Genomic DNA, 13090 nt, shown 5'->3' on the forward strand with positions numbered 1-13090 from the left:
TCTCTTGTGGGCACCCACGTGACATCACTAGACACGTCATCATCAACGTCACCTTCCCCACCGCTATAAGTAGAGATCTCGGAGTAGGCAGCAACACCGGGGACCAACCTCCTCCTTGGGCTGATCTGGGTACTGGCGTCAGACTGCTGAGTAGCGCTTGTTGCTACCTCCTCTTCCTGATCCAATACCAAGAGTGGCTGCGCATCAGAAATGTCCTCTTGATATGGATCGGAAAATAATTCCAGTGACTCAAGCGGAAGGTATGTGGTGGTGGTGGTGGTGGTCGTGTTGTTGGTGGTAGTGTCTTTGGGGGTGCACATAGCAGAGAGTGAAGAAGAGGGTGCAGATCGAGAGGATGAGGAGGGTGCAGAAGAGTAAGGCTGAGCGAGCCACTCAACCAAGTCTGGTGCATCCTTTAAAGTAATTGAACGCACCTTCTGCAACTTCCCACTTTGGCTCAAGCCTGTTGCTCCTGCCCTACCCCTACCACCCCTGCGGAAGGGCCTGCCTCTTCCTCTGCATGTCATTTTTTAAATGACCCTGTGACAAAACTCTTAGTCCCTATACCGCTGAAGGACTGCTGCAGTATAGGTGAGCGGTCAGCAGTGGTGCACGTCAACCCTATCTATTGTGGACCTATAGCGGTCCTTACAGAACAGCAGACTGTACCGCACTCAAGCCTATGTACCGTAGCACCCTATACCAAGTTACCAGTCCTTATAAGAACTTTTGTGGACCAAGCAGGTTGTGTATTAGTGTTTAGCAGACTGTACGTCAGTCCCTATACCGCTGAAGGACTGCTGCAGTATAGGGCAGCGGTCAGCAGTGGTGCACGTCAACCCTATCTATTGTGGACCGATAGCGGTCCTTACAGAACAGCAGACTGTACCGCACTCAAGCCTATGTACCGTAGCACCCTATACCAAGTTACCAGTCCTTATAAGAACTTTTGTGGACCAAGCAGGTTGTGTATTAGTGTTTAGCAGACTGTACGTCAGTCCCTATACCGCTGAAGGACTGCTGCAGTATAGGGCAGCGGTCAGCAGTGGTGCACGTCAACCCTATCTATTGTGGACCGATAGCGGTCCTTACAGAACAGCAGACTGTACCGCACTCAAGCCTATGTACCGTAGCACCCTATACCAAGTTACCAGTCCTTATAAGAACTTTTGTGGACCAAGCAGGTTGTGTATTAGTGTTTAGCAGACTGTACGTCAGTCCCTATACCGCTGAAGGACTGCTGCAGTATAGGGCAGCGGTCAGCAGTGGTGCACGTCAACCCTATCTATTGTGGACCGATAGCGGTCCTTACAGAACAGCAGACTGTACCGCACTCAAGCCTATGTACCGTAGCACCCTATACCAAGTTACCAGTCCTTATAAGAACTTTTGTGGAACAAGCAGGTTGTGTGTTAGTGATTAGCAGACTGTACGTCAGTCCCTATACCGCTGAAGGACTGCTGCAGTATAGGTGAGCGGTCAGCAGTGGTGCACGTCAACCCTATCTATTGTGGACCGATAGCGGTCCTTACAGAACAGCAGACTGTACCGCACTCAAGCCTATGTACCGTAGCACCCTATACCAAGTTACCAGTCCTTATAAGAACTTTTGTGGACCAAGCAGGTTGTGTATTAGTGTTTAGCAGACTGTACGTCAGTCCCTATACCGCTGAAGGACTGCTGCAGTATAGGGCAGCGGTCAGCAGTGGTGCACGTCAACCCTATCTATTGTGGACCGATAGCGGTCCTTACAGAACAGCAGACTGTACCGCACTCAAGCCTATGTACCGTAGCACCCTATACCAAGTTACCAGTCCTTATAAGAACTTTTGTGGAACAAGCAGGTTGTGTATTAGTGTTTAGCAGACTGTACGTCAGTCCCTATACCGCTGAAGGACTGCTGCAGTATAGGTGAGCGGTCAGCAGTGGTGCACGTCAACCCTATCTATTGTGGACCGATAGCGGTCCTTACAGAACAGCAGACTGTACCGCACTCAAGCCTATGTACCGTAGCACCCTATACCAAGTTACCAGTCCTTATAAGAACTTTTGTGGAACAAGCAGGTTGTGTGTTAGTGATTAGCAGACTGTACGTCAGTCCCTATACCGCTGAAGGACTGCTGCAGTATAGGTGAGCGGTCAGCAGTGGTGCACGTCAACCCTATCTATTGTGGACCGATAGCGGTCCTTACAGAACAGCAGACTGTACCGCACTCAAGCCTATGTACCGTAGCACCCTATACCAAGTTACCAGTCCTTATAAGAACTTTTGTGGAACAAGCAGGTTGTGTATTAGTGTTTAGCAGACTGTACGTCAGTCCCTATACCGCTGAAGGACTGCTGCAGTATAGGTGAGCGGTCAGCAGTGGTGCACGTCAACCCTATCTATTGTGGACCGATAGCGGTCCTTACAGAACAGCAGACTGTACCGCACTCAAGCCTATGTACCGTAGCACCCTATACCAAGTTACCAGTCCTTATAAGAACTTTTGTGGAACAAGCAGGTTGTGTGTTAGTGATTAGCAGACTGTACGTCAGTCCCTATACCGCTGAAGGACTGCTGCAGTATAGGTGAGCGGTCAGCAGTGGTGCACGTCAACCCTATCTATTGTGGACCGATAGCGGTCCTTACAGAACAGCAGACTGTACCGCACTCAAGCCTATGTACCGTAGCACCCTATACCAAGTTACCAGTCCTTATAAGAACTTTTGTGGAACAAGCAGGTTGTGTATTAGTGTTTAGCAGACTGTACGTCAGTCCCTATACCGCTGAAGGACTGCTGCAGTATAGGTGAGCGGTCAGCAGTGGTGCACGTCAACCCTATCTATTGTGGACCGATAGCGGTCCTTACAGAACAGCAGACTGTACCGCACTCAAGCCTATGTACCGTAGCACCCTATACCAAGTTACCAGTCCTTATAAGAACTTTTGTGGACCAAGCAGGTTGTGTATTAGTTTTTAGCAGACTGTACGTCAGTCCCTATACCGCTGAAGGACTGCTGCAGTATAGGTGAGCGGTCAGCAGTGGTGCACGTCAACCCTATCTATTGTGGACCGATAGCGGTCCTTACAGAACAGCAGACTGTACCGCACTCAAGCCTATGTACCGTAGCACCCTATACCAAGTTACCAGTCCTTATAAGAACTTTTGTGGAACAAGCAGGTTGTGTATTAGTGTTTAGCAGACTGTACGTCAGTCCCTATACCGCTGAAGGACTGCTGCAGTATAGGTGAGCGGTCAGCAGTGGTGCACGTCAACCCTATCTATTGTGGACCGATAGCGGTCCTTACAGAACAGCAGACTGTACCGCACTCAAGCCTATGTACCGTAGCACCCTATACCAAGTTACCAGTCCTTATAAGAACTTTTGTGGACCAAGCAGGTTGTGTATTAGTTTTTAGCAGACTGTACGTCAGTCCCTATACCGCTGAAGGACTGCTGCAGTATAGGGCAGCGGTCAGCAGTGGTGCACGTCAACCCTATCTATTGTGGACCGATAGCGGTCCTTACAGAACAGCAGACTGTACCGCACTCAAGCCTATGTACCGTAGCACCCTATACCAAGTTACCAGTCCTTATAAGAACTTTTGTGGAACAAGCAGGTTGTGTGTTAGTGATTAGCAGACTGTACGTCAGTCCCTATACCGCTGAAGGACTGCTGCAGTATAGGGCAGCGGTCAGCAGTGGTGCACGTCAACCCTATCTATTGTGGACCGATAGCGGTCCTTACAGAACAGCAGACTGTACCGCACTCAAGCCTATGTACCGTAGCACCCTATACCAAGTTACCAGTCCTTATAAGAACTTTTGTGGAACAAGTGAGTTGTGAATGTTTAGCAGACTGCAGCAGAAGGGCAGCAGTCAAGTATAATATCCTTTCTATATTTGGAAGAAAGAATATTATACATGTACAAGCCTATTACTGTACCACTGATACCAGTCCTGAAAAGAACCTTTGTGGAACTAATAATAACAGCAAGTCTTTAAAATTACCCTCACTGCCTGACAACACTGCTTCCTTCCTGTCCCTATACAAATTGGCAAAAAAAGAGAACGATTAGTGGTTACTGGAACAGCTCTTTTGTGGACCTTGATAGTAACAGCTAATGATGATGATGATGATGATGATGATGAAAGACTAATCTGGCTGTCCCTGTAGCATACACCGTCCTTTCCCTTTCTCTAAACTAACAAAAGACACTCAGGCTGCTGCAAGAATCAGCAGCACAGCAAACCTATCAACACCTAACACCTATACCAGTCCTGAAAAGAACTTTTGTGTACCAAATAGCTAGTGGTTTATCTCTCCCTACTCCACACAGGAACCTGTCCCTATCTTAACAGAAGAAAGAATGTAAAATGGCCACCGGATCGGGTGTATTTATAGGTTAGGGGGAATGTACAAGTGTCCATGTGCTGTCATGTCTCAATTGGCTGTCCTGTATCACATGATAAACGTGTCACCAAAGGTTAAAGTTCTTGTATACATTAAACACGTAAGTCCGCCGCGGCGAACGACGGAAAAAGGCGTTCGAACGTGCGGACCGCGAATGTCGGAAATTCGCCGCGAAACGACCGCCGGGCGAACCGTTCGGCCATCACTACTAGCACCTAACTATAAACTTGCATCTGTATGTAGGGAAGGAGGAATGCCTAACAGACATCCCTTGCAGTGTCCTTTGTCTTTGAAGACAATATTCATATATTCACAATATCCCAAGCTTTAAACATCTCACGGAGCACTGTTCAGATGAATCATCCGAAAACTGAAAGAGTAGGGCATATCCGCAAACCTACCAAGTCATGGCCGTCCACCTAAGCTGACAGGCCGGCAAGGAGAGCATTATTCAGAAAAGTAGTCAAGAGGCCCATGGTAACTGTGAAGGAGCTGCAGAGATCCACAGCTCAAGTGGGAGAATCTGTCCACAGGACAACTATTAGTCGTGCACTCCACAAATCTGGCATTTATGGAAGAGTGGCAAGAAGAAAGCCATAAGAAGTCCCATTTGCTGTTTGCGAGAAGCCATGTGGGGGACACAGCAAACATGTGGAAGAAGGTGCTCTGGTCAGATGAGACCAAAATTGAACCTTTTGGTTATGTGTGATGGAAAACTAACACTGCACATCACCCTGAATACACCATCCCCACCGTGAAACATGATGGTGGCAGCATCATGTTGTGGGGATGCTTTTCTTCAGGAGGGACAGAAAAGCTGTTCAGAGTTAATGGGAAAATGGATGGATCTAAATACAGTCTGAAAAACATGACACTGGGGCGGAGGTTCACCTTCCAGCAGGACAATGACCCCATTACCATTATGTGCCACTTTGTGTTGGTCTATCACATAAAATCCCAATAAAATACATTTACGTTTTTGGTTGTAACATAACAAAATGTGTCAAGGCACTGTATATCCACAAGTTCTCAATGGGATTAAGGTCTGGAGAGTTTCCTGGCCATGGACCCAAAATTTTGATGTTTTGTTTTCCCTTATGGCAAAGTGCTCCATCATGCTGGAAAAGGCATTGTTCATCAACCAACTGTTCTTGGATTGTTGGGAAAAGTTGCTGTCGGAGGATGTTTTTGTCCCATTCTTTATTCATTGTATGTTTCAGGAAAATTGCCTCTGGGGGACTTTTAAGGGAGAGGACAAATGCTTAGTAATAAAGTATGTAAGTATGTAAGTAAGTATGGGCGCAAATGCGCTACACAGCGCCAGCGGCCCGTGTACGTGTGGAGAGGTTGGGACAATTCCTTGTCCTGGACCTCCCCACCCACTTGCGCTGCGAGCCGGTGACCCAGGCACCGGTCCCCACACATTTCCGGTTCTGATGTCACGACGCCGGGTACGTACACGTGAAAGTGACTTCTATGCAGGGAAGCTGACTGCGAGGTCTCCTCGCGGCGACCGCCTTGCTAACATCGAGCGTGGCCAATCCCCTGGCTGAGAGAGCGCCTGCCCATCTATGCCCTGTGGCACGGTTTTGCAGTCCTTCTATTGCACACACTAGTGTGCATAGGGGGCGGACTCCTGTGCCATTGACTCGGGGGGCTTCACCCTCTCTCCCTCCTTACCTCGGCCACTCCCACCCCCACCTCCTTTTAGTCCTCCTCATTACCAGACACCAGCCCCGCTGCCTGACACACTCTCTTCTTTGCTGCCCTTCTTGACACAAGGACATCCTCCAGAAGTCTTCGCCTCACTGTGCGTGCAGATGCACTCACACCTGCCTGCTGCCTTTCCTGAGCAAGCTCTGCACTGGTGGTGCCCCGATCCTGCAGCTGAATCAACTGTATGAGACAGTCCTGGCGCTTGTTGGACTTTCTTGGGTGCCCTAAAGCCTTCTTCAAACCAATTGTACTTCTTTCCTTGAAGTTCTTGATGATCCGATAAATGGTTGATTTAGGTACAACCTTTTTTTTGCAAAGCAATGATGGCTGCATGTGTTTTCTTGCAGGTAACCATAGTTAACAGAGGAAGAATGATTTCAAGCACCACCCTCCTTTTAACCACTTACGTACTGCCGCCGCAGTTTTACGGTGGCTGTTTGAAGGAGGATATCTTTGTTATGGCAGCAGCTAGCTGCCATAACCCCGGTATCCCCTTCTTCGGCAGGCGGTCCGCTACAAGACAAAAGTGGTCTCTGCAGAAGATTCGCCACGACATCACTTTTATCGGTGGCGGGAGAGGGCCCCCCACCCATCCCAATCCTGTGCCCTCCACCGCTTACCGGAGCCGATGGCAGAGGCGATCGTGTCTTGTCTCCTGTTATGTATGGAGATGAGTGAGGGGAAATGGCCCCCACCCATCTCCATACAATTTGCTGGGCGGAAGCGATGTCAAAACGTCACTTCCGCCCACAGCTCTTAAAGGGACTTTTTTTAAATTACACATTTTCTTTTTTATTGCATTTTAGTCTAAATATGAGATCTGAGGACTCTTTGACCCCAGATCTCATATTTAAAAGGCCCTGTCATGCTTTTTTCTATCACAAGGTAAAATAAATAATAATAATACTTTTTCTTTTAAATGCGCCCGTCCCGCCGAGCTCGTGCGCAGAAGTGAACAAATACGCGAGTAGCCCCGCATATGAAAAGGTTGTTCAAACCACACATGTGAGGTAATGCCACAATCGGCAGAGCAAGAGCAATAATATTAGCCCTAAATCTCCTCTGTAACTTAAAACATGCAACCTGTAGAATTTTTTAAACGTCGCCTATGGAGATTTTTTAAGGGTCAAAGTTTGTCGCCATTCCACGAGCAGGCGCAATTTTGAAGCATGACATGTTGGGTATCAATTTACTCGGAGTAACATTATCTTTCACATTATAAAAAAATTGGGCTAATTTTTCTGTTGTCTTATTTTTTTATTTAAAAAAAGGGAACTTTTTCCAAAAAAAAGTGCGCTTGTAAGACCGCTGTGCAAATATGGTGTAAAAAAATGTATTGCAATGAATGCCATTTTATTCTCTAGGGTGCTAGAAAAAAAATATATAATGTTTGGGGGTTCTAAGTAATTTTCTAGCAATTTTCTACTGTTTTAAACATGTAAACACCAAAATCTTAAAACGAGGCTGGTCCTTAAGTGGTTAAAGCTTCCAGTCTGTTATTCTAACTCAATCAGCATTACAGAGTAATTTCCAGCTCTGTCCTCACCAACAATGACACCTGTGTTAATGAGAGAATCATTGAAATTATGTCAGCTGGTCTTTTTGTGGCAGGGCTGAAATACAGTGAATTTTTTTTTTCTGGGGGTTAAGTTTGTTTTCCTGACGCCTTCATGGCAGCACACACTGGGTTGTGACTCCGCCCCTACAACCTGACAGGATCGGTTAACTATAAATTTGAAGGGGAGACCCCCCCTGCATTCTCTTTTTTTATCCTCACCTGGCAGGTTGGATTGTCCAGGTTTCAAGATATCTACAGATGAATAAGCCTCTTACCCCATCACCCCAGCAGGTTCAAGCCTCTCCTGTTTGGAAGTCCCTCCTGTACAGTCTCTAAAAGAGCTTTATGGAGGGATACCCCGTTCTGGTGGTCTCAGGGGACATCTGGCTCAGTTTTATATAAGCTTTAAATAAGCTTTAATTTTGCAGTGGACTCCCTTCCTATATTGTATACCTTTTTTTTATGGCTCTACCTTTTTTTCTTCTTCCAGGGTTGCTGGGGCTTGCTGTCCTCCAGTACAGCTGTCATGGCCGCCGCTAGTGTCCCTGCCGTTCTGCGCATGTCCGTTTGCAGCTGAATCGTTTTTCTTCTCTGAAAAGAGTTTTTTTCCCTCTTCCAAGATGGCGCCGGTATCCTCGAGACGTTCTGCGCATGCGCGGAGCGTCATTCGGCCGCCGCTATGGCGCCCTTTTTAAAATACAGTTGTGTGCTTCTGCATACTGCTGTTTGCCTAAATACTGCCCTGTATCCTCTCCTTTCTGCTGGTTAAGGTAAGAACGTTTTCTTTCTGCTACATTTTTATTGTCTTTTTTGTTTATGGCATCTACAGGTCTCTTAGGGGTCTAGGTCTTAAAGGGGCAGGCAAAAATTTTATATATATATATATATATATATATATATATATATATATATATATATATAATTATTGTTTATTTTTCTGTTTATTGGTATTGCAAGAAAGTTATTTTTTATTTTCCCTTCAGTCTATACTGTCTACTCTTTTCCATGGAGTCCACTGCCCACGCAGACCACGACAGCAAGAAAGGTAAGAGGCTCTACCGCCGTAGGTGAGTATTGAAGAAGGGGAGAAAAAAGAGTGCTGACTGCTAAGATGCTTCTTTTTTTGGCAGCCCTACCAGAGCAAGAGGAGCGAGTTCCAGACATGGAAGAGGGTCAAGTCGCACTTCCAGTAGAAGATCACACAGGAGTCGCTCCAGGTCCTCATCTTGTCAGAGACATGGTCGCTCTCAAAGTCATTCGCACCACAGTCACCCTCGGCATAGCCGGTCGGACCACAGGAGGTCTCCTTCCTCTCATCACAGCCATCACGCCAGACCCGCAGCTAACGCCTGCTGGATATGCAGCGCACCAGCCCTACCAGAAAAACTTGCCTGCCGTTCTTGCTTCAATGAAGTAACTAAAGAGAAGGAGGCAGACGCAAGAATAGCTACTGATCTTATAAGGGAATCAGTACGGGAATCTATTTTGGAGACAACAGCACCCACTATGGATGTGGCAGTCCCTAGTACATCCGCTGCGCACCCCTATCACTCCCAGGCTTCAGAATCATCTTCTGATAATGACGGCCAGGAGATGTCTGCAGGGTTTGATTTTTCTTTGGTGGAGCCCTTTGCAAGATCAGTCAAAGAGGCTATCGGCTGGGAAGACATTATTACTGAGCTTCAGAAAACTCGCAAGTATTTCCCCAATTTAAAGAGACGCCCAGAGTCCTTTCCGTTCATTGTTGAACTCTGAGATCTTATTAAGGATGAGTGGGAATCAGACAAATGGCCAAGCATTGCTAACAGGTTAGCGAAAATGTATCCTCTGGACGAATCAAAGGTTAAACCTTTAGTTAATGCTCCCATAGTGGATTCCTCCCTGATGCGTCTGGCCCGTCATGTCACCTTACCTATCGAGGACGCAATCTCTTTTAAAAGACGTACTAGACCGTAAAATGGACTTGGAATTAAAAAAGGCGTATTCCATGGCAGGGGGTTCCTGCAGGCCGGCTATTACCACGGCGACGGTGGCAAAAGCCATTTTGGGATGGGCGGCTAAGATAGAAAAGGATCTTCTAGATGGTACAGAGATGGAGAAAATAGTTTCTTTTTTGCAAGAGATCAGATTGGCGAGTGACTTTGTAGCGGAGGCCTCAGTGGACATCATCAGGTCCTCGGCCAGAACAATGTTGGCATCGGTGACAGCAAGGAGGGCCTTATGGCTGAAACCATGGATGGCGGTTACAGCATCTAAAATTAATTGGTGCAAAATTCCTTATGACGGCTCTAATCTTTTTGGTGCCAAACTAGACTCGGCCATTTCCAAGGTCACGGGAGGGAAATCTGGGCTGATTCCCTCCGATAGAAGACCCAAGGCTCAGAAAGGGCCTTCTTTTAGACACAATCTCCCGGATAAGTATAGGGAGTCCAGATCCTACTGTCCCGGCAGAAAGTTCAGAAGAGATTGGAAAAATACTAAACCTTCCTTCCTAAGAATGCAGAAGGCCAAGGCTACACCCGCAGGGGAGCACCCAAAATCTTTTTGAAGGTTTGCCCGCCCACCCAGCCCAGGTGGGCGCCAGGCTAAGGGGTTTTCTTCAGATCTGGACAAGACATATACAGGACATTTGGGCACTGTCCACAATCAAGTATGGGCACAAGTGGGAGTTTGTGAACGGGTTTCCAGGAAACCACTTTCAGGCTACCAGACTACCATCCACACTATTCAGGAGAAATCTCCTTGTAGAATATGTAGCAGATTTAAAACAAAAGGGGGCTATTGTGGAGGTTCCATCGACTCAAAGAGGAAGAGGTTTCTACTCTCCTTTATTTTTGGTGAAGAAGAGGACAGGAGATTTTTGTCCAGTATTGGATCTCAAAAGGCTCAACAGGAACATCAGAGTAGAAGCCTTCAAGATGGAGAGTCTCCAATCCATACTCCTAGCGATAAGTCTGGGCGATTGGATGCTGTCAGTAGATTTGTGAGACGCCTATCTTCACATCCCAATCCATCCGGCTTTTCAGAAATTTCTTCGATTCGCCATCAATCATTGCCATTTTCAGTTTCGGTGTCTTCCATTCGGCATCTCATCAGCTCCCAGGACATTCCCCAAAGTTCTTTTACCGTTAGTGGCATTCCTCAGAGGTAAAGGTCTTCGAATTCATCATTACTTAGACGACATCCTACTGTTGGCAAAAAGTCAAGAGTTATTGCTTCAGCACCGGGAAATTCTTCTTTCAACCCTCCACAACTTCGGATGGATCGTCAATTTGAAGAAAAGCAGTTTACAGCCCACTCAGAAGATGGTGTTAATAGGAGCACATCTGGACACCAAACTGAACAGAGTTCAACTCCCACAGGCAAAGATTCAGCCCCTAATTCAAAAAATGCGGAGACTGCTGTCAGCAAATCATCTGTCAGCCAGGGTCTGTCTGAGTATGCTGGGATCCATGTCGGCTACCATACCCATGGTGCAATGGTCCCAATGGCACGAGGACCCTGCAAAACTCCTTTCTCAAGCAGTGGGATGGAGTGTCCATGCATCAGATCATTGTCATCTCCAGGTCGGTGAAGCGATCAGTATGGCGGTGGCAATTTAGAAAAATACAAGCCAATGGTCCCTCCGGACCCAGAAGTGGTGACTTCGGATGCTTGCCAGAGCAGCTGGGGAGGCCACTACCAGGATCTAGCAGCCCAGGGCCAATGGCAGTTCCAAGCCCTAGGAGTGGTTTCCAATATATTGGAACTCAGGTCGGCCTTTCACGCCCTGAGGGCATTCACGTCTCTACTTTCGGGAAAGAGTGTGCTTATCAGGATGGACAACAAGGTGGCAGTATCTTATGTACAGAGACAGGGAGGTACCAGAAGTGTTACTCTGATGAAGGAAGTTCGTCCCATTTTAGAATGGGCCCAGATTCACCTGGCGGACTTGAGAGCGGTGTATGTCCCAGCAACGCAGAATGTATTGGCCGACTATCTGAGTCGGAGGTCGTTGTCCAACAACGAGTGGTCTTTGAGTCCTCAAATTTTTTCTCCCCTGACGGAAGCCTGGGGGACGCCAGAAATAGACCTAGCAGCCACACCTATAAACACCAAATGTCGCAGGTTCCTGTCAAGGAATCCGTTTCCGTTAGCCGAGGGAATAGACTGTCTGGTCCATCCATGGAATTTCAAGTTGGGGTACATATTCCCTCCTACTCCATTGATTGCGAGGTTCCTATCCAGACTTCGGAGGTCCTCAGTAACAATAAACGCAGTGATTCCTTTCTGGCCGAGGAGGCCGTGGTTTACAACCCTTCTGCAACTCAGTCTCCAACCACCAATTCCTCTTCCATTAAAACCAGGCCTTCTCTCACAGGGACAGTTCCTCCATTCAGCTCCCAAGAAGTTGCATCTGATGGCCTGGAAGTTGAGAGGTCTAGACTGAGGGCACAAGGCTGTTCTCAGGAGGTCATTTCTACCTTAATGCAGGCTAGGAAGGTTTCTACTAACTCCATCTATGCAAGGATTTGGGAAAAGTTCTGCCTCATGGCCCAAGAAAGAGATTGGAATCCTCTTTCTCCAGAACCGCCTCAAATTCTGGAGTTCCTTCAGTCAGGAATTAACAAAGGCCTCAGTTCAAGCACCCTCAAGGTGCAGGTTTCTGCTCTTTCCGCTAACACAGGCCTCTCCTCGTTCTTCAGCTCTGTGACCCGATTGCGGGACATCAGTGGCGATTGGGTCCCCTGGTCCCGCGGCCACGGTCACAGAGCTCAGGACCGGGTCGGGAGCGTGCCGCCGGCGGCGTGCTTCCAACCCACGGCTGGGCACTTAAAGAGCAACAGACCGGTACGTGCTTGTGCCCAGCCGTACCATTCTGCCGACGTATATGTGCAGGAGGCAGTCCTTAACCACTGCAATACAGGGCACTTTCACCCCCTTCCTTCCCAGCCCAATTTTCAGCTTTCATCTCTCTCGCACTTTCAATGACAATTGTGCGGTCATGCTACACTGTACCCAAATGAAATTTTTATCATTTTGTTCACACAAATAGAGCTTTATTTTGGTGGTATTTATTCACAACTTCGTTTTTTATTTTTTGTGATAGAAGCGCAAAAAAAGCGGAAATTTGGGAAAAAAAACTATTTTCTTCTTTCTATTTTAAAAGAAATCCAATGAAATCTAATTTTTTCGTAAATTTAAGTCAAATTGTAATCTGCTACATGTTTTTGGTAAAAAAAATTCCGTTAAGTGTATAATAATTGGTTTGTGTGATCACGGACATATGTATGCAAATGATCATGTACATATGTGTGCAGATAATCATTGGGACATGTGATTTTAGTGGGACATATGTGGGGGACATGTGTTTTTATTATTTGGGGACATGTGTGAGGACGTGTTTTGGGGACATGTGTGGGGACATGTGTGTATTAC

Source organism: Lithobates pipiens, unplaced genomic scaffold (genome assembly GCF_037356315.1).
Source record: "Lithobates pipiens isolate NorthernLeopardFrog02 unplaced genomic scaffold, aLitPip1_a1.2 Scaffold_1, whole genome shotgun sequence".
Classification (NCBI taxonomy): Eukaryota; Metazoa; Chordata; class Amphibia; order Anura; family Ranidae; genus Lithobates; species Lithobates pipiens.